This window comes from Xenopus laevis, chromosome 2S, assembly GCF_017654675.1.
Source record: "Xenopus laevis strain J_2021 chromosome 2S, Xenopus_laevis_v10.1, whole genome shotgun sequence".
NCBI classification, from domain to species: Eukaryota; Metazoa; Chordata; class Amphibia; order Anura; family Pipidae; genus Xenopus; species Xenopus laevis.
The window spans coordinates 63,397,682-63,420,870 of record NC_054374.1 but is presented as its reverse complement, the minus strand read 5'-3'; the positions used below and the strand labels follow the sequence as shown (position 1 = coordinate 63,420,870).

The 23,189-nt window shown below is 39.1% G+C and overlaps 1 protein-coding gene across 7 annotated transcripts in view; it reads right to left on the bottom strand.

Annotated features, from left to right (window-relative positions):
• The window catches only part of srgap2.S (SLIT-ROBO Rho GTPase activating protein 2 S homeolog), a 113,004-nt gene that overhangs the window by 72,777 nt on the left and 17,038 nt on the right, over positions 1–23,189 (bottom strand). The gene's annotated exons all lie outside the window — the stretch shown is intronic.

Genomic DNA, 23,189 nt, shown 5'->3' with positions numbered 1-23,189 from the left:
AACGATATAAGTGTACGCATAATTCCTAGCCCGCAACACTGCATTATGACCTAAATTATCTTGATGTTTAATTTAAAACGATATTCAATTCTGCCCTGAGCCAGAAATTTAAACACAATTTCATGTGCCACCTTCAGACGCAAGAATGCAGTTACCAAACCATCCTCTTTCCGGGAAGTCAAATAAGCAGGTCAATCAGAATAAGGATAAAACATAAAGCTATGATAAACAAGCAAATATGACTATAATGATGTGCAGTTCTTTCAGGGTTTGGAAATTATAAATGTATGTAAGTAAATGTTACAACATATCATTTCAGGTTAAGTTCATTCTTTTGCACCGAGAATGTATCGATACCAAGGTTTTACAAGATGTAGTCAATATAAAGCCTAATAGCAAAATGAATAACTGCAAGCTTTTAACCAATACACACCTATGGAAGGTTAAAAGGGAAACATAGAGAAACACAAACATGTCAAAACAAGCTATCAAAATGCAAAGTACAAAGTTGACGCCACCAGCCATGACTGGAAAAGGCCACATCCCACACACAGTAGTGCATCCATTTACATTACCACTCTGTATAATAACTGCTAGGAGAAGGTGAAGGTAATTAGAGGTCAATAAGGGGAGAGCCTTGGTTGCTTCATTGTTTTGTACCGAAGATGCTAAACAGACAGTCTTTGCTGCCATAAATAATCATGTTTTAATATTTGCATGTAGGTTCCCTACCTTTTCTCTTCTTGGTATAAGTGCAAATGATTGCCATAGATCTCATTTTCATTTCAGTACAATGAAAGGTCTGACCATCAATGTTTGCATCATCGTCCAGTCTGACTGCAGAATCTGCTTTCTCAGCATGGGCTTACCATAGAGCCAGCAGGGAGGGGACAGAGGGAAAATACCCTCTTATTAAACAGAAATAAGGAAACAATTGATGTTAAACATAAGTTACGTATAGGAATAAACAGATTCCAGATATCATTTTCGTTTACTGATATTAGGGAAACAGCACTGAATAATTCCAGATACAAAGAAGTGAAAGCACAAAGCTTGCTGGAGAAGTGAGAAAGCTATTAAACATTTAGGTCAGGAATGCCTGCCAGCTGTTACTGAACTAACCATTTCTCAAAGGTATACTAACTTAAATGCATAAATTATCATACATTATTCCCAGAAAGGAAACCTAGCATATTTTTACCCCTTTACAGAGCAGAGAAACAAAGGGGCCCCTTGAACTGCATTAGACAGTCCTGCTGACAAGACACCTGATCCTTGGTGAAGGTATCACTATCTACATAGCATTATAGTCCTCCCAACAATTACACACCTATGTATGTGCAGAATTCGGGGTCCAAAAACCAAATTAAGTAAAACATGCAAGCAAAACATACATCAAAAAAAAAGAAAAATATAATTGTTTAATTTTAGTTATTTAATTTTTTCCAGTATCAGGGAGACTATAGCTCTGCATAACACAGGACGTGATTCAGCATGCACCTAAAGGTGGCTGAACTGAATCTGAACTGAAAGCATATGGACAGGTGAAAGTAAAGCAAACATTATGGCTGATGGCACTTGAAGCACTTTTCAGACAGCTGAAAAGAGTCAAGAATTGCCCCTTGCTTGCTAATGGGAAATGTCGGACAGGTTGAAAATCATCAGAACAGGTATGGGATCAGTTATCCGAAAAGCTCTAAATTACGCAAAGGCCATCTCCAATAGACTTCATTGCATCCAAATAATCCAAATTTTTAAATAGGATTAGCCTTTTCTCTGTAATAATAAAATGGTACCTTGTACTTGAGCTAAACTAAGATGTAATTAATCCTTATTGGAAGCAAAACCAGCCTACTGGGTGTATAAAATATTTTCATGGCGTATATAATGTTTACATGATTTTCTAGTAGGCTTAAGGTATGAAGATCCAAATAACAGAAAGATCCATTAACTGGAAAAACCCATGTGCCAGGTATATTGTAGAACAGGTCCCATACCTGTACTAGAGTGTAATTTCCCATTTAATGCAAATCAGTGATTTCATGTACTTTGTAAACCACTGAAAAATGTACTAGGCACCATCACACACAATGTTCCTTTTTTAAATCTTTTTACAAAATTAACATTTTTTAGTTATGGGAGGCGGCCTTCACATAATTCTGAGCTTTCTCAATAACAGGATTCCAGGAAAAAGGATCTCATACCTGTACTATATTTCTGAGAATACCAGATAACAGATTCCATAGCCTGTATTGCAAATGAGGATCAATAACGAATAGGTCTACTCTGACATCCACAAGAAATCAAGCTTCCGCCTGTGGCTGACAAAGCACACGAAAATATCTTTCCACTGCCACCAACGAGAACTGTTGAGGATAAAATACTTCAATTGTGTAAATGTGCTTTCTGCAATTTTGCATGATTATGTGACTGAACTGTTTTCCCTTCAGTAGTTCCAGTTTGCAATAATGAAAAGGTATTTTCAGGAGCAGGACGCATTGGCACCCTGTGTGCCATTGCCCTATAAATGAGTATACATCGCTGTTTTTATTTACGGACGACACTGCGTGTGCCAATGGTTGGACTACTTGGCTGCATGGCCTGTACCTGGGCCCAGAGATGGGTAGTTAAGTTACTGGCCTGTGCTAGAGGTAATTACCCCTTCAAACCACAGTACGCTGCCTCTGGGATAAACGGAGTAAAGGGATGTTTGAAAAAAATGGCGTAATACCCAGATATCAGTATAACCATATTATACATTTCTATTATGGATCTTTTTAATTATTTACAGGACTGGGCTTGTGAATTCCAGAAGACGAGGTACTGCAACTACCACACCCTTGACTGCCTTTGGCTGTTGGTGGGACGCTGGAAATTGCAGGTGAACAACATTGGTAGGGCCATTCATCAACCAATCCTGGTTTACAGCTACCTACTGCTCAGTGCCTTATAAAACATAGCTTGCAGGAAAAGAAAAATGTTGTCTTTTACCAATGAAACATAATTTTTACCACTCCCTTAAAAAGCACATATCAGGCAAATGTGAATCATCTGTCTAATTTTGGAGGAAGAGTCGTCTCTATCACTTTTTTCAGTCTACTTTCACAATCACCCGCCCTGCAAAAACTAAGTTTCATGTAGCAAGGCTGTAATTACCAGGCAGCAAAACAGTTTCCCTTATGCAGTCTCGTGCACTTAGTGCCCAGTTCCTCTTTGCAATTTTAGCTCTTCCCCTTGGCAGTCCATCATTGCATCACCCCCTGCAAAGCATTCCAGGTGGTAAAGAAAGGGAGATTCCATTATAAAAATGCATAACTGAAATCTGTGCTCCAGAAATGGTTTCTGTCTACAGTTATACTAAAGAAAACATCAACATAGGGTATTCCACAGAACCAAGGAAGTCTTAACCCTATAATGTTCAGCTGGTTTTATGATCTCTAATTACAGATCAGTTAGTTAACCTTCAGTTAGTTAATTTATCTTACATAGTACACTAATCAAGTGTATATCAATGCTTAAACTTCAAATGACAGAAACTAGTATAAAAAAGGATCTAGTGCAGATTGGTGTTAACATATCAAACAAGGTAAATAGAAAGGTGCAATTTATGACACTACATTAAAGAGAAACCGTAAGAAACAGTAAACACGCCAATCATACAGATTAAGGGGTTAGAAGGAGACCTCAGCAGCTGTACTTGCCCAAGGAGCTGAAGACTTTAAACATTAAACTTCTCTTACATTGTTTTATTATACCACAAATATGTCTGTACCATATAAAGTGCCATTGGGAAAAAGAACATGTACAGATACAAAAAGTTATTTAGAAACCATATAAACGAACGGCCCTCCGTTAACATGATACCTAAATAAGCATTTTTAAAAATACCATTTATAATATATGAAACTTCTGTTTGCAAGTGAGTAATATAAAGGCTCCAGCTATATTTATATAAATGTATCAATTTAAATGGATCAATTTATTTGTTACAAGCTCACAGTCTGGTTTTTTTCCATTTTAATTGATCAAAAACAAAAAAAGCGTATGCACAGCCACATTTCAGAGCCTCCAGTTGAACTGCCCAAATCGGTTGCAAATATACACATTTAACAGGTTTGCAGTGGTTGCTAACCAAATCAATCATTGATTTTTTTGCTTACAGTATGAGGGCGCCTCTTCTAGGGGGTCACTGTGTGGATACATGGCTACTGTCATACTTCTATAACTCAGGCCTTGTTTTCTGCTGCCTGAAAAAACGGCAGAGCCTTGCTGTAAGCCAAAAAGCTGACCTCTCCTCCAGTGCCCTGTGATCTGCACAGAAGGCAGGATTCCCTCACTGTCCCATGGGATTCTTTCTGCAGGAAATGGTCCATAAAACAATTAGCCAGGGTCTGGGTTCTTCCACAAAGCATAATAGCTCATTTTATTAATGTGTTTGCCTGCCTCTTTCTAACAGCCAACAGGTTAAAGGTTTAAAGGGTAAAATATAGACATTCCACTATATGCGGTTTAATGGTGCACTAAAATAAAAGATGTGACTAATAGGCGCAGAAAGGAATGTTAAAAGTTACAGAACTTAACCAGACTTAATCAGACATGGTAAATAATAATAAAACATTACAGTAAATAGGTCAATATGTTAGAACATTAAAGGGTATTTTATCAAGATATGACAAAATCAAGACAATCAACCATATTTATCAAAGACTTGAAGAATTGATTGAATTTTGGAGTAATTTCAGTCTCTCTTCATACACTGCTATATAAGCCATTCACAATAAGGGAGGACTGATGAAGACAAATGCTCTCCAGATTCCTGAAAACCGATCCCACATTATTTAACAAAGTAATTCAGTATTCCTCTATTTAAACCCAAATAGTCCTGGATTTAAAGGGGTCCTCCTCCTAACAAATGCTTTTTGCATAATGAAAGAAAATATAATTCTAAGCAATTATGTGTAATTACCATTAAAATAATCACTTTTTCCCTCTCTTATTGTTCTGGGGCTCTGCTATAAAACAATGTAACAAGAGAAAGTTCCCCTCTAGATCTTTTAATCAGCTTTAATGAGTTTGCCTGCAACACTGTTTCAGGAGGCAGATCAAGGAGAATTAGTGATGTGCGGGTCAGGTAAAACCCGACCCGCCCTCCCTCCACCCGTGCCCGCCCGCACCAGACTTCCGGGGTTCCTTTTATAGAACCGTGCTGCCCACTGATGACGTCACAAAAGGGGCAGGGCTAGCAGGCGCGCAGCTATAAAACTGGAAGCCGGCTGTGCAAGGTGGAGGGGGAGAGCAGGAAGAAAAGCTCGACCCTCAAATGGGGGTTGCATCCAAATTTGCATTTTATCTTGTTCCCTGTGGCCTCAATGCAGGTAATTTTACATTTGATTGCGGCTCAATGATGAAAAAGAGGACACCACTTCCCCAGGAACTAATTCTTCCCTCTAGCTAACCTATCCTTTCCTATCCATGGCCTACACACGCCTAAGCCTGGCTGCTCATAGCCACACCCCAGCACCTATCACATTCACCTGTGGGTGCGAGAAGACCCCCTACCTATCTATTTCCCTATCATTTCCCATGGCCTACACACTCCTACTAAGCCTGGCTGCTCATAGCCACACTCAGAAGTACCCCAGCACTTATCACATTCACCTGTGGGCACCGGGTAGACCCCTACCTATCTTTTGTATGTTTTTAGAATGTGGAAGGAAACTGAAGTACTCGGAAGAAACCAACACAGACACAGGGAGAACATACAAACTCCTTACAGAAAGGGCCCAGGTTGGAATTGAACCCAGGACTCCCAGCTGCAAGACACAGTGCTACCTACTATGCCACCGTGCTGCAGTAGCGTCACTAGAGGGGGGCGGGCCCTGGTGCGTGACGCACACCCGGGCCCCGCCCCATCCGTACGGCCGCATTTGTCAGTGGCGCGTGAGCTGCCGGAGCGGCCCTGAGGGGGGTGCGGGCCCTGGCCCGCTCGCACCCCCTGCCCCCCCAGAGGAAACCAGATATCCAGAAAGCTCCGAATTACGGAATGGATGTCTCCCATAGACTCCATTTTATCCAAATAATCCAAATTTTTTAAAATGATTTCATTTTTCTCTGTAATAATAAAACAGTAGCTTGTACTTGATCCAAACTAAGATATAATTAATCCTTTTTGGAAGCAAAACCAGCCTATTGGGTTTATTTAATATTTAAATTAATTTCTAGTAGACTTAAGGCATGAAGACCCAAATTACGGAAAGATACGTTATCCGGAAAACCCAAGGTCCCAACCATTCTGGATAACTGTCCCATGCTGTATCTTATTTAAGATCAATATCCGTTGTAAAGGGAATAGCAATTCCATGTCCGTTAACAAGTAATCACTCTGCAGGTACAAGCAACACTTGTTATAGCTCCCCATTGTCATCTGGAATCACAGGTTGTCACTTGGAACACTGACTGCCATGGACTGGCACATTTCCGAGTGGCAGCCAACTGGCATTTAAATGTACATGCAAGTCTAGAAGGTTACCCTGCAAAAACATGGGCATGATTCCAAAGCTTTTGACACCCACCCTCAAGTATTAACACGTGCAACAAAATGCTCAGAATCGCTACATGTTCCATTGTTCTAATTGCACGTGAGCTACAGGCAGGTCCCGAGCATTCTGGATAACAGGTCCCATACGCACGCGCGTGCGTTCTTGCGTGCATGCGTGTATAGAGAGAGCTACTCATATATAGCCTTTCCACTTTCCTATGACATCATGATAAGGTCACATGACACCTTCAATGCTCTTTTTGTTTCCTCAACAGCTCAAGCAGCTTTACTGTTGCATGAACAGCTCTGGGGCTGAGACAATTCCAAAATGCTGTCTTAAAGGAGACACAGGGAGACATTTTTATCAAAATTGTGACTTTTAGAGAGACACAGGGCGAGACTGGGGAGCAGAGAGACATGGGGCGGGACTCAAGTTAGGTTGGGAGCAGAGAGATACAGGGCAGGATTAAATTAGGCTGAGAGCATGGGTGGATTTTCATTAAGACTCCGGAAGGCTACAGTTTCCCAAACCTGACAAAAAAAAAAAATAAGAAAAAGCTTTAATGACGGTTTGTTTTTTTTCCCATTAAGTTGTAAGTCCCGGTCCTGCCAAAAGGGGATTGGCTGAGCTTGGAGGAAGAAATTTTTAACCTTCCTTCAGCCTAGCCAATCCCCAAGTGGCAGGGACTTTAAGGTCCCCATAGACGCAAAGATTTCTCTTGCCGAATGACCGATTTTAGTGAAGACTGACCAATTCTTCGAAATTATCGTGAGGTTAGTGGGATTCGAACGATCGTACATTTTACGATTTTTCGTCCGACATCTGTCAGGAAATTGATTGGCCAGGTTAAAAAATCTTTATCGGTCCCAATGCAATCTATGTTTGAAGGGCCAAGCAGGCAGCTACTCTTTGTTTTCCTGGCAATATTGGTCTTTTTAGTTGATGGACAATTCGTACGATCGTTCTGAGATAATCGTGGTCTCACGATGACGATCGGATCTTTTAAAAATCTCTACATCTATAGCCAGCTTTACACTCTGAAGGAAAAAAGTGGAAGTATTTTACGGTTTCCAGGTTATTTGTGGCAGGCCAGCACCAAGGTACATCTTTTTCATTACGCCTGGATTTTATCAAGTTTTTTTTTTAATGATAAATAAGGTCAAATCGTGGATAGGAGTTTAGTTGGGACTTTTTTTTATTAAAATAATGAGAAATTTGGATTTTAGTAAATAACCCTCCCTGAGTTTTTTTTAAATAAACTTGAAATTGCACCAAACGTCATTATATAATGTGTAATATATATTTATTAATAATTATAACTATTAATAAGTTGAATCCAAAAAACACAAATAAAATCCATGGAAAAAACCCTCAAATAGCAGAGAGACATGGAGACAGGTCTAAATTAGGCTGGGACAGAGAGACGTAGGGCAGTTCTTAATTAGGCTGGGGGCAGAGAGGTGTGGGGGTGGGAATCAGTCAGGTTGGGAGCAGAGAGATATGGAGGAGGGAATTGGGCTGCTATTGCATAGCTCTGCTTGTCTCACGCTGACATCACTACGTTATGCTAATGAGGAAGCAACGAGGAAGTATCGCCATGGCACGAAAATTGTCGGGACACTCCACACATGGCTGGAAATCGCACAAATCTTCATTTCGTGTGATAGGATCTTTGCATCTATGGCCAGCTTAACCCTACCAGACATTCAACAGAGCAAGTGAACGGGAGGTGCTAGAGATGATTTGGTTTGTTTTTTTGGGAGGGGGAGAAACTAGATTCAGAGGGTCAAAATTAAACTATCTTAAATTTTTAACATGTGTAGGGACAAATAGCATAACTCCTGTTTTCTGCGATTTTCTGCGACAGTGTTGATTTTGACAGCTCAACCCACAGTTATTGAAATGTCCCAACTTTCTCTTTGATCTACGGCACTGAACAGCCAGAAAAAGATACAATGTTTCTGACTTGGCTTTTGGCAGAGAGCCCAGAATAGATAATTTTGTAACAATCAAAGATAAGCAGATATCTTGGGAGAACTGTCTTAGACTCACAGTTTAAAGGGCAATTCACCTTCATTAGCAAAACTGTAATACTAATAACATAAAAACAGGGTCGGAACTAGGGGTAGGCAGAAGAGGCACCTGTCTAGGGCGCAAAGAAAGGGGGGCGCTGGGCAGGTACCTGTCTTTTGCCTACCCCTAGTCCATGTTTGCTGCTCTCCCTGCCTCCCTCCTCTCCGGCGCTCTTCCCTGCCTCCCTTAACTCCTCTCAGGTGCTTTCTCCTGCCTCTCCCCCCCCCCTCCTCGGGTGCTCTCTCCTAACTCCCTCCCCTCCGCCTTTCTGTGCATGTGTATTTACAATGCATTCGGGGGGAGCTTTTGTGCGTACGAGCACGGAAGAGAGCTTGGTGGCCAGGTAGGTCACCCGTTTGGCTTAGTCCGGCCCCGCATAAAAACCACAGAAATGTGTTCAAACTTTCATAACCTTATAAAATTTGTAAAATTGACATGGTAATTACACAGCCTTTTAGCAAGGAAGATCTGTGTCTCCAAAGATGTGTCCAAAGTAGCTCTCCATCTTGTTTTCTGCTGATTCACTGCACATGCTCTGTGCTGCTGTCTCTTACTGAGCTTAGGGACCCACTCACAATATACAGTACACATAGAAAAAAATGACAATATAAAGCTGATTAGTAATTAATAAGGATAATTTCTAGTTGTCAGCACAGCAACCAGTGCAACCAGCATCAGAATTTAATAATCAGCCTTGTAGCATCATCTTATATTACAGGCTAACCTAATTTTCTGCTTGATAATTTGCAACAACCCCTAAGCTCAGCATTTCAAAAGCTGCTCAGAGCCCACTGAGCATGTGAGTATCACAGACACTTTCCAAGATGGGGACCCCTGTGACAAGTTTTAAGTCCTGGATCATTGTTGCTATTGAGAAGCTGAAACTTTAGGCTGATACAATAAGTTCAGTATATAAAATATGGCATTTTAGCCATATTCATTTTTAGGGGTTAATTCTGCTTTAAGACCAAACTATACATCAAACGTACTGCCTCCTTCTAATAAGCACTCACCACAAGTGACTACTGACGTGGCTTATGTATAAGGGCTGGGCTATGCTGCTAAAGACAGGAGTTTATGCATGTGCAGACCTCTGTTTTGTGCTACAGTTGCAGTTCAGTGATTTGGTTTGATATACTCAATGCCTTAAGAAAGTGGAAGGTATACTCGTTAAAATGACTATGTTTGATGTAATTTTTATGCATCTAGTCTTTACACTGTGGCTTCTTGCCAGTGACATATATATATATATATATATACACACACATACAATATATATATATATATATATATATATATATATATATATATATATATATCTCCATATACACCACTATGCAGCATCGGAAGGTGGAAACATGTCTGTCATAGTCAAATCAAGACTTAAAAGGGGTGGTTCACATTTTATGTTATAAAATGGCCTTCATTGTTTATTTTCTTTAGTTTTTTTAATTATTTGTCTTCTTCTGATTCTTTCCAACCTTCAAATAGGAGTCACTGACCCTATCTGAAAACAAATGATCTGTAAGGCTCCAAATTTATCTCACTCTTTTTGGAAAGCCACTCTGACCAAATCCGCATGGATTCCCCACCCCCCTCTATTTATCATTAAATATTCCTGCGCGGAAAAAGTCTTGATAATATTGAAAAAAAAATCTGAACTTCTTCGGATTTGACACAAAACAGGTTGTACTACCAACATAGGAAATAAAGAGGCTTCAGACTTAGGCCAATAGAAGCTGTGCTCTCATTGCTTGGAAGAAGGGCTGATAAAATACATTTTTAATTATGTAACCATGGGCATTTACCACTGTTCCAAATGTGATGCACTTAAATGCACTGCTGATCAGGCCCGGATTTGTGGAAAGGCCACCTAGGCCCGGGCCTAGGGTGGCAAGATTTTATGGGGGCAGCATGTTGCCCAACCACACCCACATTGGTTCAAAAACACTGGGGAAGCGCTGGAGATACAATTTCCATGAAAATTTGCACGAATAAAGGGGAGGGGACAGGGGTGACGAACGGCAGTGGGCCTAGGGGCGCCTGCAATGTAAATCCGGCCCTGCTGCTGATCCACCTTGACGGAGAGCAAAACATAAGCGAGGATATTTATAAAAGAGCACTTTGCCACAGTAAGAACAATGAACCCAAAAATGACACATTAAGTATTTTCAGTTCAACTAGTACAGTGATGGTGTCATGCTACAATCAGGTCAAAGCGTGTTCCCATTTTGCATATAACCTATGCATTGAACACTCTTAAGCAAGCATACATAAAAAGTGATAAAAAAAAAAAAAGCCAAACAAAACGTAGATTAGATACTGCTTGGAGAACATTACATTAGGGTCTATGTGCATTTAACCCAAGATGGAATGGCTACAGCTATTCTTATGAGCAGGGCTTTCTAATCCCATTTATTTTTTATTCTTTAACCCTTGTTTGTTACATTATTGTAAGACCCTGTTTGTTATAAACGGATGTGATGCACTGAAAGATGATCATCCAGTAATTTGGAGCTTCCCGGGTAACGAATCCCTTATCTGTATGTGATGAGAAATGTAGTCTAAATACAATTATTTACAATGCATGCATTTTATTTTTAAAGAGAAGAACGACAAGTAAAGTTAAATTTACAGGGGCCACCCCAGTGATTATAATAACGAATTGTAGACCCAGGGCCAAACACTCCTGTCTGCACCGACCCTGGGAACTGTTCCTCCTGCGCCAGCATTTTTACCGATGTCCCAGAGATCTGCACTGTACTACATCTATGCGCAGAAGAGTAAAATGCATGACTTTGAAGTTCCAGTCTTTACTCTACTACTCATGTGCTGCTGTGTCCAGGACACCAAAAAGTATCGATGGGGCATTAGCGGTGCAGTGCAGCAGAAATAGTACAGGTAAGCAAGCAAAATCCTCCGTAAAAGAGCAATATAAACAGAGGAATCTATGGTGCTATCAAAGCAGCTAAACTACGGATATAATTAAACCCTTAAAAACAGAAAACTGCATAAAACAAGTTATTTTCTTTTAGATCCCCCTTTTCATTGTGCTTTTAGCATTAAATTTTTCAGTAGCCCAAAATGAGGTGCAGAACTACCCCCATTGACTTGCATGCCAATCAATGGTGCTTTTGCCAGAAGTCAGTTGTTAGCTGCCTGGAACAACACAATGCTCACAAACGCCTGACAAGCCCTATTACAAGCACTTGCAAGTGGGTGCCATGCAAGTCAACAGGGGGGCAGTGCATTTTTGAACTGCAAAGCTCAAATTGCCTGTGTCCATGTGTGCCATAACCCCAGAGCAACATTGCTTGCAGGGTAAGACCTATTTTCAAAAAGAAAAGCTAACATATGCTAACAATAGAGAGAATTACGAACCGTACTAACATACTGGATATTAAATTAAAACTCTTAGCATCCTTATGCTAGTTAGGTTGAGTCCTGTTTCCTATTCCCTGGCATGATTACTTCATTAATGCAAAAATAGTAGAAACAAACAGCTTTATACATACAAGGACACAATTTAAATCATATGCAACACCCGTGATACTTCACCCATGTGTAAAGCAGCCTACAAAAAAAATCATATGTCAAATACTGTATGCTTAAAATATGGTTTGAAAGACCAAACACATAAAACGTAATATATTTTATTTTCTAAGAGTGCCATTTCCTTGCAGACAGTTAACAGGGGGAAGGGGAGGGAGAAGCTGCTCCGAGCTTGTGCAGAGCTGTAAGTCGGGGAGCTGGATTTGAAGGAAAGGAAGGAGGGGGTGGGTGTGCTGTTTGGCTGTATGCAGGATCTGGCACACATTCACTTTTCATTGCCATCTGCTGCCATTCTGAACAGGAAACTCAACAGTGTTGTCAGCAGAGCAATGGAGGGGAAAAAGGATGAATGGGAGAATATACTGGAAATATGCGAAACGGTTGAAAGATAATGAGGAAAGCAAAAAGAAGAAAGCAGAATAAACAGAGTAAACATATCACTACCTTCAGGCAATGTATGCATCAAGGGACTGAGATTTCCCAAGCACATACTACTCCCAGGGTATAAGTAATGGAAACATTCTAAATCTGAGGTGGAAAAGCTGAATCTACTGTATAAGAGGCCTATAATCAGTTATGGAGTGCACCCCTATCCTGCAGAACTTGAACAGACACAGGAAAGGTATATGCTATATGCAAAATATATATGAATAAGCAAGATCGCCCCTTTTACGGGGAACATTCACGTTGGGCAGTTTTTATTTTTAATTGGGGCAAAAATCTGGTTGGCGCACTCTATAGCCAGAGTTTGATATCAAACATTTTTAATATTTGTTACTGCGTTGAAAATTTTTAAATTGAAATTGTTAATGGTTTTCTTATGATATATGCAGGTTCTGGAATTATTATAAAATTGCTATTCATTATCAAGTGGTAATGTGGTTAGTAACTGTAAGCCACTGTGTATGGATGTTAAAGTCAAGCAATATTTGGCACATTATAGTATGTATTAAAAAAAATTAAAAAAAATACCTAGCAACAACAAATGTCAGAGTTTCTGATTAGCAGCAGCTGCTATCCTTGCCTTAAGGGAGAAATCGTGGCACATGTACATTTAGATTTTATCCTCCAATTACTTTCTTTTAAACAGACGGCTAAATACGAGACATTGCTTACATGTGAAATCTGCAGAGCTGGATTTACTCAGCACTAGTACTGACCTATTTCTTGAACTGGCATTAAATTATGTGAACAGAGCGTGGTGAGCTCAACAGCCTCAACTTGTTGGTATTGCCTAGGTTTCTCCATCAATCAATTTTCAGGCACAAAGATTAAATATAAAATGTACGGACAGGCTCATTGGTTTACAGTAATCAGAGGCTTAGCTATGCTATTTTAAAAGAAAATTAAAGCAATTATTTTTTAAAATTTTATTTTAAATAATGAAAAAAAAAAGAGAAGAATCTTTGTAAGAACATGAAAGCTTTTATGGTGGAGGTCCCCTTTAAGAATCTTTCACTGCATTAATCCTGTTTGAATATTAATGTTACTTATCAATAAATAATGAGACAGAACTTCAAAATGAGGTTAGATCTGTTGCCTCTGTTTGCTAGAAGAAATACCTCAGAAAATAATATTATTATAATTTGTTTCACTCAAACATACTAAGAATTCAAAACTTAGGCTGGCCATACACTTACAGATCTGCTCATTTGGCAACCTTTCCCCAATATTCCAACCTCAAGCTGGGCAATATCGGGCCAAATGATTGGATCATAACAATGGCAAACGTAGGCCATCGGGGCAAGGACCACATGAACGAGGAAAAAAAAGTCAGCACCTTTTGCTGGCCCATGTATGGCCATCTTTAAAAGGGTGGTTCACCTATAAGGTAACTTTTATTATGTTATAGAATAGCCAATTCTTAGCAACTTTTCAATTGGTTTTATTATTATATTTCATTATTTTTTTTATACATATATATATACATATACATATACATATACATATACATATACATATACATATATAAATACACACACGTATAGTTTTATACTTATTTGCCTTTTTCTTCGGACTTTGTGCAGCTTTCAAATGGGCGTCGCCGACTCCCTTCTAAAAAAAAATGCTCTGTAAGCCTACAAATGTATTGTTGTTACTTTTTATTCCTGATCCTTCTATTCAGGGCCTCTCCTATTCATATTCCAGTCTTTATTCAAATCAATGCATGGTTGCTATGGTAATTTGGACCCTAGTTACCAGATTGCAAATTAAAGAGCTGCTGAATAGAAAGCTAAATAACTAAAAAACTATAAATAATAAAAAATTGCAAATCTCAATACTATACATACTCTCTACATCATACTAAAAGTTATCTCAAAGATGAACAACCCTTTTAAACAGTCTTTCCAAGCAATTAGGACCTGAAAATGTGTGTAATTTCCAGCTTATACAGCCATAGGTCATAGCCTTGTCTCAGAGACAAACGGTTTCTTTTTAGAGTAGACACACTCTATATAAATGTCCATTTAATACACAAAAAATGCAGTTTTACCAAAACGTAGTGTTGGTTTTATACCATTATGAACCTAAATGCATGTCAAATTTAACATACGGTACATTGTCTGAAAGCAGATCCAACAGCATAATAAGCTGCTAAAGTATACCATATTAAAAAGTAATACACATGGGGGAAAATGTTGAAAATGTTGGGTTGTGCTTATAAAATGATGCCTCCTATTTTGTGTGATTTTCAATTTAATGCTATATTAATGGTATGGGCTTTATGTAGGGTGAGAGAAGAATTAAAGACGTTGCTGCTACTTTGGGCTAGGTGCAAGCTCACAGGGAAAAGTGTCAATCTCACAACGCAAAGTCTCAGCCAGCAAGTATCTCCAGAACAGGAGGTGGTTGTCATGGCAACTACACTTACTGGGTACCAGACCGGATGATAAGCCTACGGCTTCTTTACATCCCTTGTAAAAGGGCTGGGTGGGTGAGGATGGCCCATGGTAAAATAATACAATGGAAAACCGAAGTGATACAAAGCAATCTTTAAATTCAACCTATGCCAAATACTAGTCTCTCTGAAACATAAAATGCAATCAATAATTGTGGCTTAGAAAGAAATTTTAGCCACAAATCTCTGCAAGTTTTGCGCGTCTGCATGTCTCAAAGAGTTGATACAACAGAAAATACAGGAATCAAATGCAGGCACATTGTGTATGATATTATGGACATCAAAATCAGAGTTTCATTTGCTCTGTGTGCCCATATATAAGTAGCTCTGATGTGGACAAGACCAGAAACAAATTGTTAGGGCAAAGTCACACATGGGGATAATTTATAGACACTGGGCAAATATGAACCTGGGCAGTAACCCAATCAGATGTTAGCTTTTGCTGTTGCTTAGAATGTAGCAACAGCACCAACATTGGTAAAACTATTGAAGTTCAAATACAAGCAAGCCCAGATTTTTGGCAAGACCATAAAGGCCTGGGCTTATGGCGGCAAGTTGTTCGGGGCGGCGCGTAGCTCCCCAGTGCTGTGGTGCGCCGGCATCTGCCAGTGAAATCCAGCCCTGGATACAAGCAATGAATCTTGATTCAATTCTCAGTTCCTGTTCTAAGCTATCCACACTGAGCATTTGGGATTACCCATTATGATGTAACATGGGACTTACTTTGCATTACAACCCTATCATACTATTAATGGTTCCACATATACAATTACACACAAGCTTCTAAGAAGACTAAAGGTGGACATAGAAGCAAAGATCCGCTCGTTTGGCCACATCGCCAAACGAGCGGATCTTTCCCTGATATGCCATTAACAAACATGGCTATATCGGGGGTAATCTGATCGTTCGGCCGTATGGCCGAACGATCCGATTACGATGTGCTGTGGGCTCCGGCCGGGTCAAAATCAAACCTGACCGATCGTCCAAACGACCGATCTCCACCGGACGAAAGATGTCGGCACACGCCACACACGATCCGAAAATAGTACGAATCCTCGATTCGTACGATAGGATCTGTGTGTCTATGACCACCTTAAGATCACACACTAACAGAAGGATAACATTCTTATATTTGAAGGGAAAAACAATAGCTATCTATGACAGCTTGCTTAAGGAGATTGTGTAGGTAGTGAAAACACAGAGCAACACATGTCCAGACTAAAATTCAGCAAAATGTGACAGGACACACCACCACATGGTAATTAATTGGTTAATAAACAGTAATAAATATTATTGTTAATATAAAATAATGGCATTTTAGGTCAAGGTATCTTTGGGCGTATTATCGCCCTGTGGGAGAAAAAGCACCCTGTCTGCAAGGTTCTAATGTAAAATGCATAGGGCTAAGAAGTGTGGTAAATGCACTGTAATATTTTAGTTCCCTTTTTGCAAGAAATCTTTAACTGTGGTAGTCCTCTTAACTTTACAGTGTCATAAAGTGTGTGCCATGGCCCCGTTCTATTTAATATATTGCTTTCCACTGACTGGGTGTTAAAAACACTGTTTGGTAAGTAAATTCATGCACAAAATGCCCTTAAGGCGCTGTAAACATTAAGAGAATTGTAATGGACATTTTAAATTACAAGTCCAGAATTAAACAGCACGGACCGCTACAAAAAAAAAAAAAAATCAGTTCCCTGTTTGGGAAGGAAATAAAAGCGAGGGGAAATCATAGCAGAAGCATAACAGATGACATTTATTAAAGGCTACATCTAAGAAACAAGCTCTGTATTTTTCATGCCCTTATTTTGCATTCTCTTTCACTACACAAGCAATCTCCTCATTGCTTTGAAACATAAAATAGAAATTGCAAGCTTTTATTGTTTTTAGGAAAATGTTAGAATGAAAAATACTTTATATAACTCCTATTTTTTATATTATGGTGAGATGGCTATGGTGAAAGTCACTGGAAACTGTTGAATGAGAAAGAATGACAGCATACAGTTCTTCAGACTGGATAATACGCTCATGGCTAAATTTGCCACTTCTTGGTACTGTGTCCACTTACATGATAGACAGTTTTTCCCTTGGCACTACAGTGTACTGTACTTACAAAAGTCAAAGTCACTTTAATGGTAAACTTAGAGAATAGAAAAGCATGAGGGGAGGACTGTGGGTAAGAGATTGGGCTAAGCTGCAATAAAGAGGTTACAGCTACGAAGAGGGTACTTGGAGCAGAACCGCAAAGCTACCAGCAAATAATCACGACAGTGCTATAGCGGTCACTTAATTCTAGTTATTGTCACCTGATAAAAGGAAAAATGCAGAATACACAGTAAAAAAAAAAAAAAAGATAAATCACCTGAAACAAAGGTACAGAGTACTAGGAGCAGCTCCATCAAGCAAGGGATATGGTGTCAGACCAGAATATACTGAACATTTGTTTATTCAATATAAATGAATGTGATGCATCCAGGATAGGTTGGTACTCTATCCACTGAGTATGATATAGTGACCGTCTTCAACTATTTTTCTGAATATTGGGTTTTTCCAGTAAATGTTTACCAAATCTAAAATACTACTACAAGAGAAGCTGTTCTTTAGTCTTGCTCTAAGATATCACATTGTACAAAGGAGACTCCGTAAGCTTTGGGGAAAACATTTTTTTTTTTTTTTTTAAAGAAAAAGTTTTCATTGTCCTTTTCAAAACAGCCCAGGGGTATGGGCAAATTGCTAATGCCAGAAGCTGAAATTAGTGTCAAAAGTGCAATGGAGATAGCAATTAGTGGTTTCCTGTTTAAAAGCAAACATTTGCTGTCACTATAGAGATTTGATAAAACGTAGTACTTTTATGAATTATGCCACCGCTATTTTTATTCACAAAATATAGGTGGTTACGGGTGGATGGCTGCAAATATACACACAGGTTTAGCCAAAAATCACCTTAACTGGCCTGTAACCCCCACCTAATGTTGTGCGCTCCTTTGTGGGGGGCAAGTTCCACAGTTTGGGAGTAACTGTTTTAAACGGTTCAAGGGTACAAATGTATTTGTTTGCACGCATCACTGTGCCAGAATCCTAGAGCAAAGTAATGTGTGGGCAGAAGGGTTCCCCAGACACAGCATGTTTATATTGGTAGGATGTAATGATGGAGCTAATGTATGCATCCTGGCAATACATGGCATTCCACTGTTCAGCTCTAAGAAAAAACTCATTTTGTTTGCCCATGTAAACAAATAATATCACCAATACAGATTACAGCATTTTTAACCTTTTAAATGCCACAGAAGATAGAATCTACGTTCTGCAGCATTTCTCAATGGGGAAGCAAAGGAGCAGCTTATAAAGCCACGCTTTCGATTCCTGCTCATTCCCCTGCCCCCAGACAAAGAGCAGGAGGAGGGAATGAGCGAGCCCTTGGGCGCGATCACCCAGAGGCCCCATAGGTGCCTGCTGCTGCCTCTACTTCCGGGACCCACCCCACTCCTTTTCCCCAGAGCGTGGATGAACTCCAGATCGTTGTGGGACCCTCCTGCCTCTTCTTTAATGGATTTCAGACAGCCTTCACCCAGATTAGTGTAATACACAAACATACACATTTTACACTATTGCACACGTACATTTACACTTTCACACACTCGCATACATTTTTTGGGGGATCGGGGGTTTCACACATTCACAACACATACTTGCACACACAGAGTCACACAACACACAATTTGCCTAGTGTATACACACACATTTGCACACTTACACAATTTTATAGCTTTTCTTATTTTTCTTACTGCATCATGTGTTGTTTTGCCTGAAAAAAAAGTTTTATTGCCATTATGAATAGTGTATTTGCTAATCGCACTGTGCATTACCTTTTGTACGTTATTTTGATGATTATATTGCAAATTCTGTGATTTTGGTCCATTTTTAGCCATTTTATTGCATGTTTAGCAATTTAATTGCTTTGTAGGTGTTGTTCGCTTATTTCTGTCCATAAAACCTATTTGGCCATGCTAACTTCATATTAGGGTCTTGGTACCTAATACACTGTGGGATATTTGGAGCAGCAAATAAAATCTTTGAAGTGATTTTTCAGAATTTTGATACATTTTTATAAAAACTGCTACGTTCAGACAAGCTTTGATGTATGGTAGTTAGGAGTAGAGAGTCAGTTACCCATTTTGGAATCAGCAGAATGTGTACTTTTCATAAATGTGGTTTTCTGGGGTAAACCTACTGCTTCAGTATTTTTTGGCATTGGAGAACAAAGGCAGATTTAGAAAGCTCAGGTTTTCCCGAAAAAAAAGCAATGCATAGTTTTCCTAGGTAAACTAAAAGTTTCCACTCAGAAAATGCCCCTAAAGTTAAAGTGGTTGTTCACCTTCCAAACACTTCCAGTTCACTTGTTTTCCGATTGTTCACCATAAACAAAGATTTTTTTCAATTGCTTTCCATATTTTATTTTTGACTGTTTTCCCAAAATTTAAGTTTAATATTCCTGTCTCTGGTGTTTCAGTCTTGCAGCTCAGTGATCCAGGAGCATTCTGAACGGTTACAATTTTCTACATATAGTTGATACAATTAGTTGAGACATTTCTCAGCAGTATCTGTGGAATATTAGCAACTATTGTATCAGTTCTAACAGCTGCATTAATGAAATTCAGGGGTTCTGGTCAACAGGGACAAAGATAAGAATGTATTGACTAAATGTATCAATTTAAACAGTTAAAGAGTCAGCGAACCCCCCCAGCTGGTTTAGAAGGTGAAAAATGAAACTTTCCACTTCAATATTAGAAAAATAGTCACAAATAGAAAGTAATTGTAAAAGGTCTTTATTTCTGGTGAACTATCTGAAACCAACTGAACTGAAATCTTTGAAGGTGAACAACCCTTTAAAGCATCAATATCAGCTGTATCCTCACTAATGCCATGCCATGATTAACAGATTACATGCTACCTGCAGAAAATTAGATGTTGAACAACAACAAACTGATTTAATACATGAATAATGTTATAAAAATATAAAATGTCAAAATCCCAAAGTCAAAAGGAACATTTCTGCTGGCCACACTGCCTAATGTTTAATCACATCATTTTGCAGGCAGAGGGGGTTATGCGATAAAAGACAAGTCCAGGAGGTTCAGCATCAATCAGTAGGTAGTATTTAATGTTGACCTTTTCAAAACATCTTATTGGTTACTATGAGTTACTTGACCAGGTCAAACTTTGAGCCTCCCGATATATATGGGGAGTAATGCCTTACATGGCACATGAGGCTGGCATCATAATCCAGAGCATCTGATTCTGTATTGTTGTACAGAGAAGTTTTTAAGACATCTTGCACAGACTTTGTCGGACTGTCAGATTCCGCTATGTTGTATAGCCTGGTCACCTACACACAGTTGTAGGCTTAGAAAATATTTTATACCACACCACTTTGACCTCTTTGGCAGTAGTGGAACCATTGACCTTCTGGCCTTTCTACTTCAAAAGGTCAACAGCTGTCACAGGGACAAAGCCAGCAAGAAGTCTCAATATTGTCATCCCCATGGCGACCTAATAACCTGCTGGGCAATTTCACCCCTGTGAGGTTTTCCCAGTGGTTAGCAATACAGAACTACCAGTCAAGACTCCTCCCAGTGTGACACAGGCTACCATTCACGGCAGCATCAAATAGAAGAATTTACCCATGAATGGCATTTTCCCTATACAGGCAGATAGACAATAACAAGTGTTCTTTTTCTTCCATCCCTTCAAAAAAAAAAAAAAAAGCCAATTTTGACCTTTTTATAGCCCGGGTAATTAATAACACCATGTAGAGACAAGAGAATTGCTCCCCACTGATTTTAACAGCAATTGCATTAAATTGTGGGTGCATTCATGTGTCAGGTGATTGCCGTTTAAATCAAAGGGGAGCAATTTCAAGCATTTTGTTCCTGCCCACTATTAATTGCATGGGCAACAAAACACCCAGAATCACTGTGCATGCAACTGCTCTTACTAAGGTTACTCTTACGGAGGTCAGATTTACATTTCTCATAAGTATTATTTATACAGTGCCCACATACATTAATCTCAGAGTAATGACTTTAGTAGCTAGATGGATACAATTGAAGAACGCAGCACAGCATTTGTCACATAGGGGTATACCAGTAGGTGAGTCCGTTACGGTCACTTCTGATTCTGAGCTTACATCACTTGTATGGCACTAAAAGTAGCCCAATGAGTTTGGTACTCTCTTAGTGACATGCAAGTATTCCTGCTGAGATTTTGTCAAATGCAAGCACTTTTGCTGGATTTGGCAAAGTCCACTGATTTTTTTTTTATAACAAATTATGCAAATCTGCATTTTTCTCCAATCTTTATATGGAAAGGATCTGGATATTGTTTAATATAAGGCTAACAGGGGAATGTAATAAAAGTCACAAAGAGCAAAACAATTCGCACCAATAAGACTAAAAATCCACATCTCGCAATGTAATATTGTTCCTTAAACTGTTATTGCATTGCGAATTTTAATTGCGCATTGCGAATTTTAATTGCGCACACATAAGAAGTGCTTGAAGGTGTCATAATCTTTTGGAGCAAACATAACGACTTTTTCAATAAGAAGTTTTATTACATTGACTGCGCATTGCCGCAAAATATAAAATTCGCAAACGGTCTTTGCTGTCGGAAGTGGTCGCTAAACAGTTCCCGGGCTCGCAAAAGCTATATTAAATTCGCACAAAGCTAAATTTGTTCGCACAAAGGCATAACTTTTCGCATTGCGAATAGTTTTTCAGTTAGCGATTTTTATTACATTCCCCCGTATATCTTTAGTAGAGAAATTGATGTTTCATCCACAAATCAGTGCATCCCAAGTCTGTAGGCATAAACCTGCCAAAAAATGCTCACACAAAGAATGCATAGCTAATTTCTAATAACACTGTCATGTCTCAAGAAAGTAGCTTGTCTAAAGCTGGCCATAGACGCAAAGATCCGATCGTACGAATCAACGTACGATCGGACTTTCCCATCTCCTGACCCTCTACTAACCATTCAGATCAAAGTCTTACCATTCCGATCAAATAAAGTAGTAAAGGAACAGATCAGCTAATGTTCTGCCCCTGACAGCAATCGTACAATAGTTATGTCTGACAAAAGCTAGTGACAGTCTCGCACTGAAAATCGTATGATCGGCAATACATGCAGAGATATTGTCAGCAGGCGACAGACATTTTTTAACCTGTCCGATCGACCAAACAACCGATCTCCGCCGGACGAAAAATGTCGGGACTCATCCACGATTCGTACTATTGGATCGTTGTGTCTATGGCCAGCTTAAACGTTGCATTACCATCTACATAACATATGTCTTAGAGGTAAAACAGGAGCAAGATGAACACGAATGCAGAAAAAAAAGGAGGTCAGCACATAAAGATTAAATTAAGCATGGAACTGGTTATCCAGAATGCTCCGAACCTAGAGTTATCCATAATTTGGGTCACCATACCTTTTGTCTACTTCAAAAATCATTTAAACATTAATTAAACCCAATAGAATTGTTGTTATTGCTCCATTAAAGATTAATTATATCTTATTTGGGATTAAGTACAAGGTGCTGGTTTATTATTACAGAGAAAAAAAAGAATTTTTAAAAATATGAATTATTTTACCAAAATTAAAGGAAAACTATACCCCCAAAAATGAATACTTGAGCAACAGATAGTTTATCAAATTAGGTGGCATACTAAAGAATCTTGTTATACCGATATATATATTTAAGTAAATATTGACGGTTTACATCTCTTGCCCACCACCACTATTTCGTGATGGTCTCTGTGCTGCCTCAGAGATCTCCTGACCAGAAATACTACAACTCTAACTGTAACAGGAAGAAGTGTGGAAGCAAAAGACACAACTCTTGTCTGTTAATCGGCTCATGTGACCTAACATGTATGGTTTGTTTGGTATGTTTGTATGACGGTGAATCATATGATCCCAGGGGGCTGTCCTTATTTTTTGGCAATTTTCTATTTATGATTACCCAATGGCACATACTACTAAAAAAGTATATTGTTATGCAATTGGTTTATTTCCATGAAGCAGGGTTTTACATAGGAGCTGCTTTATGCAATATCTTTATCTTT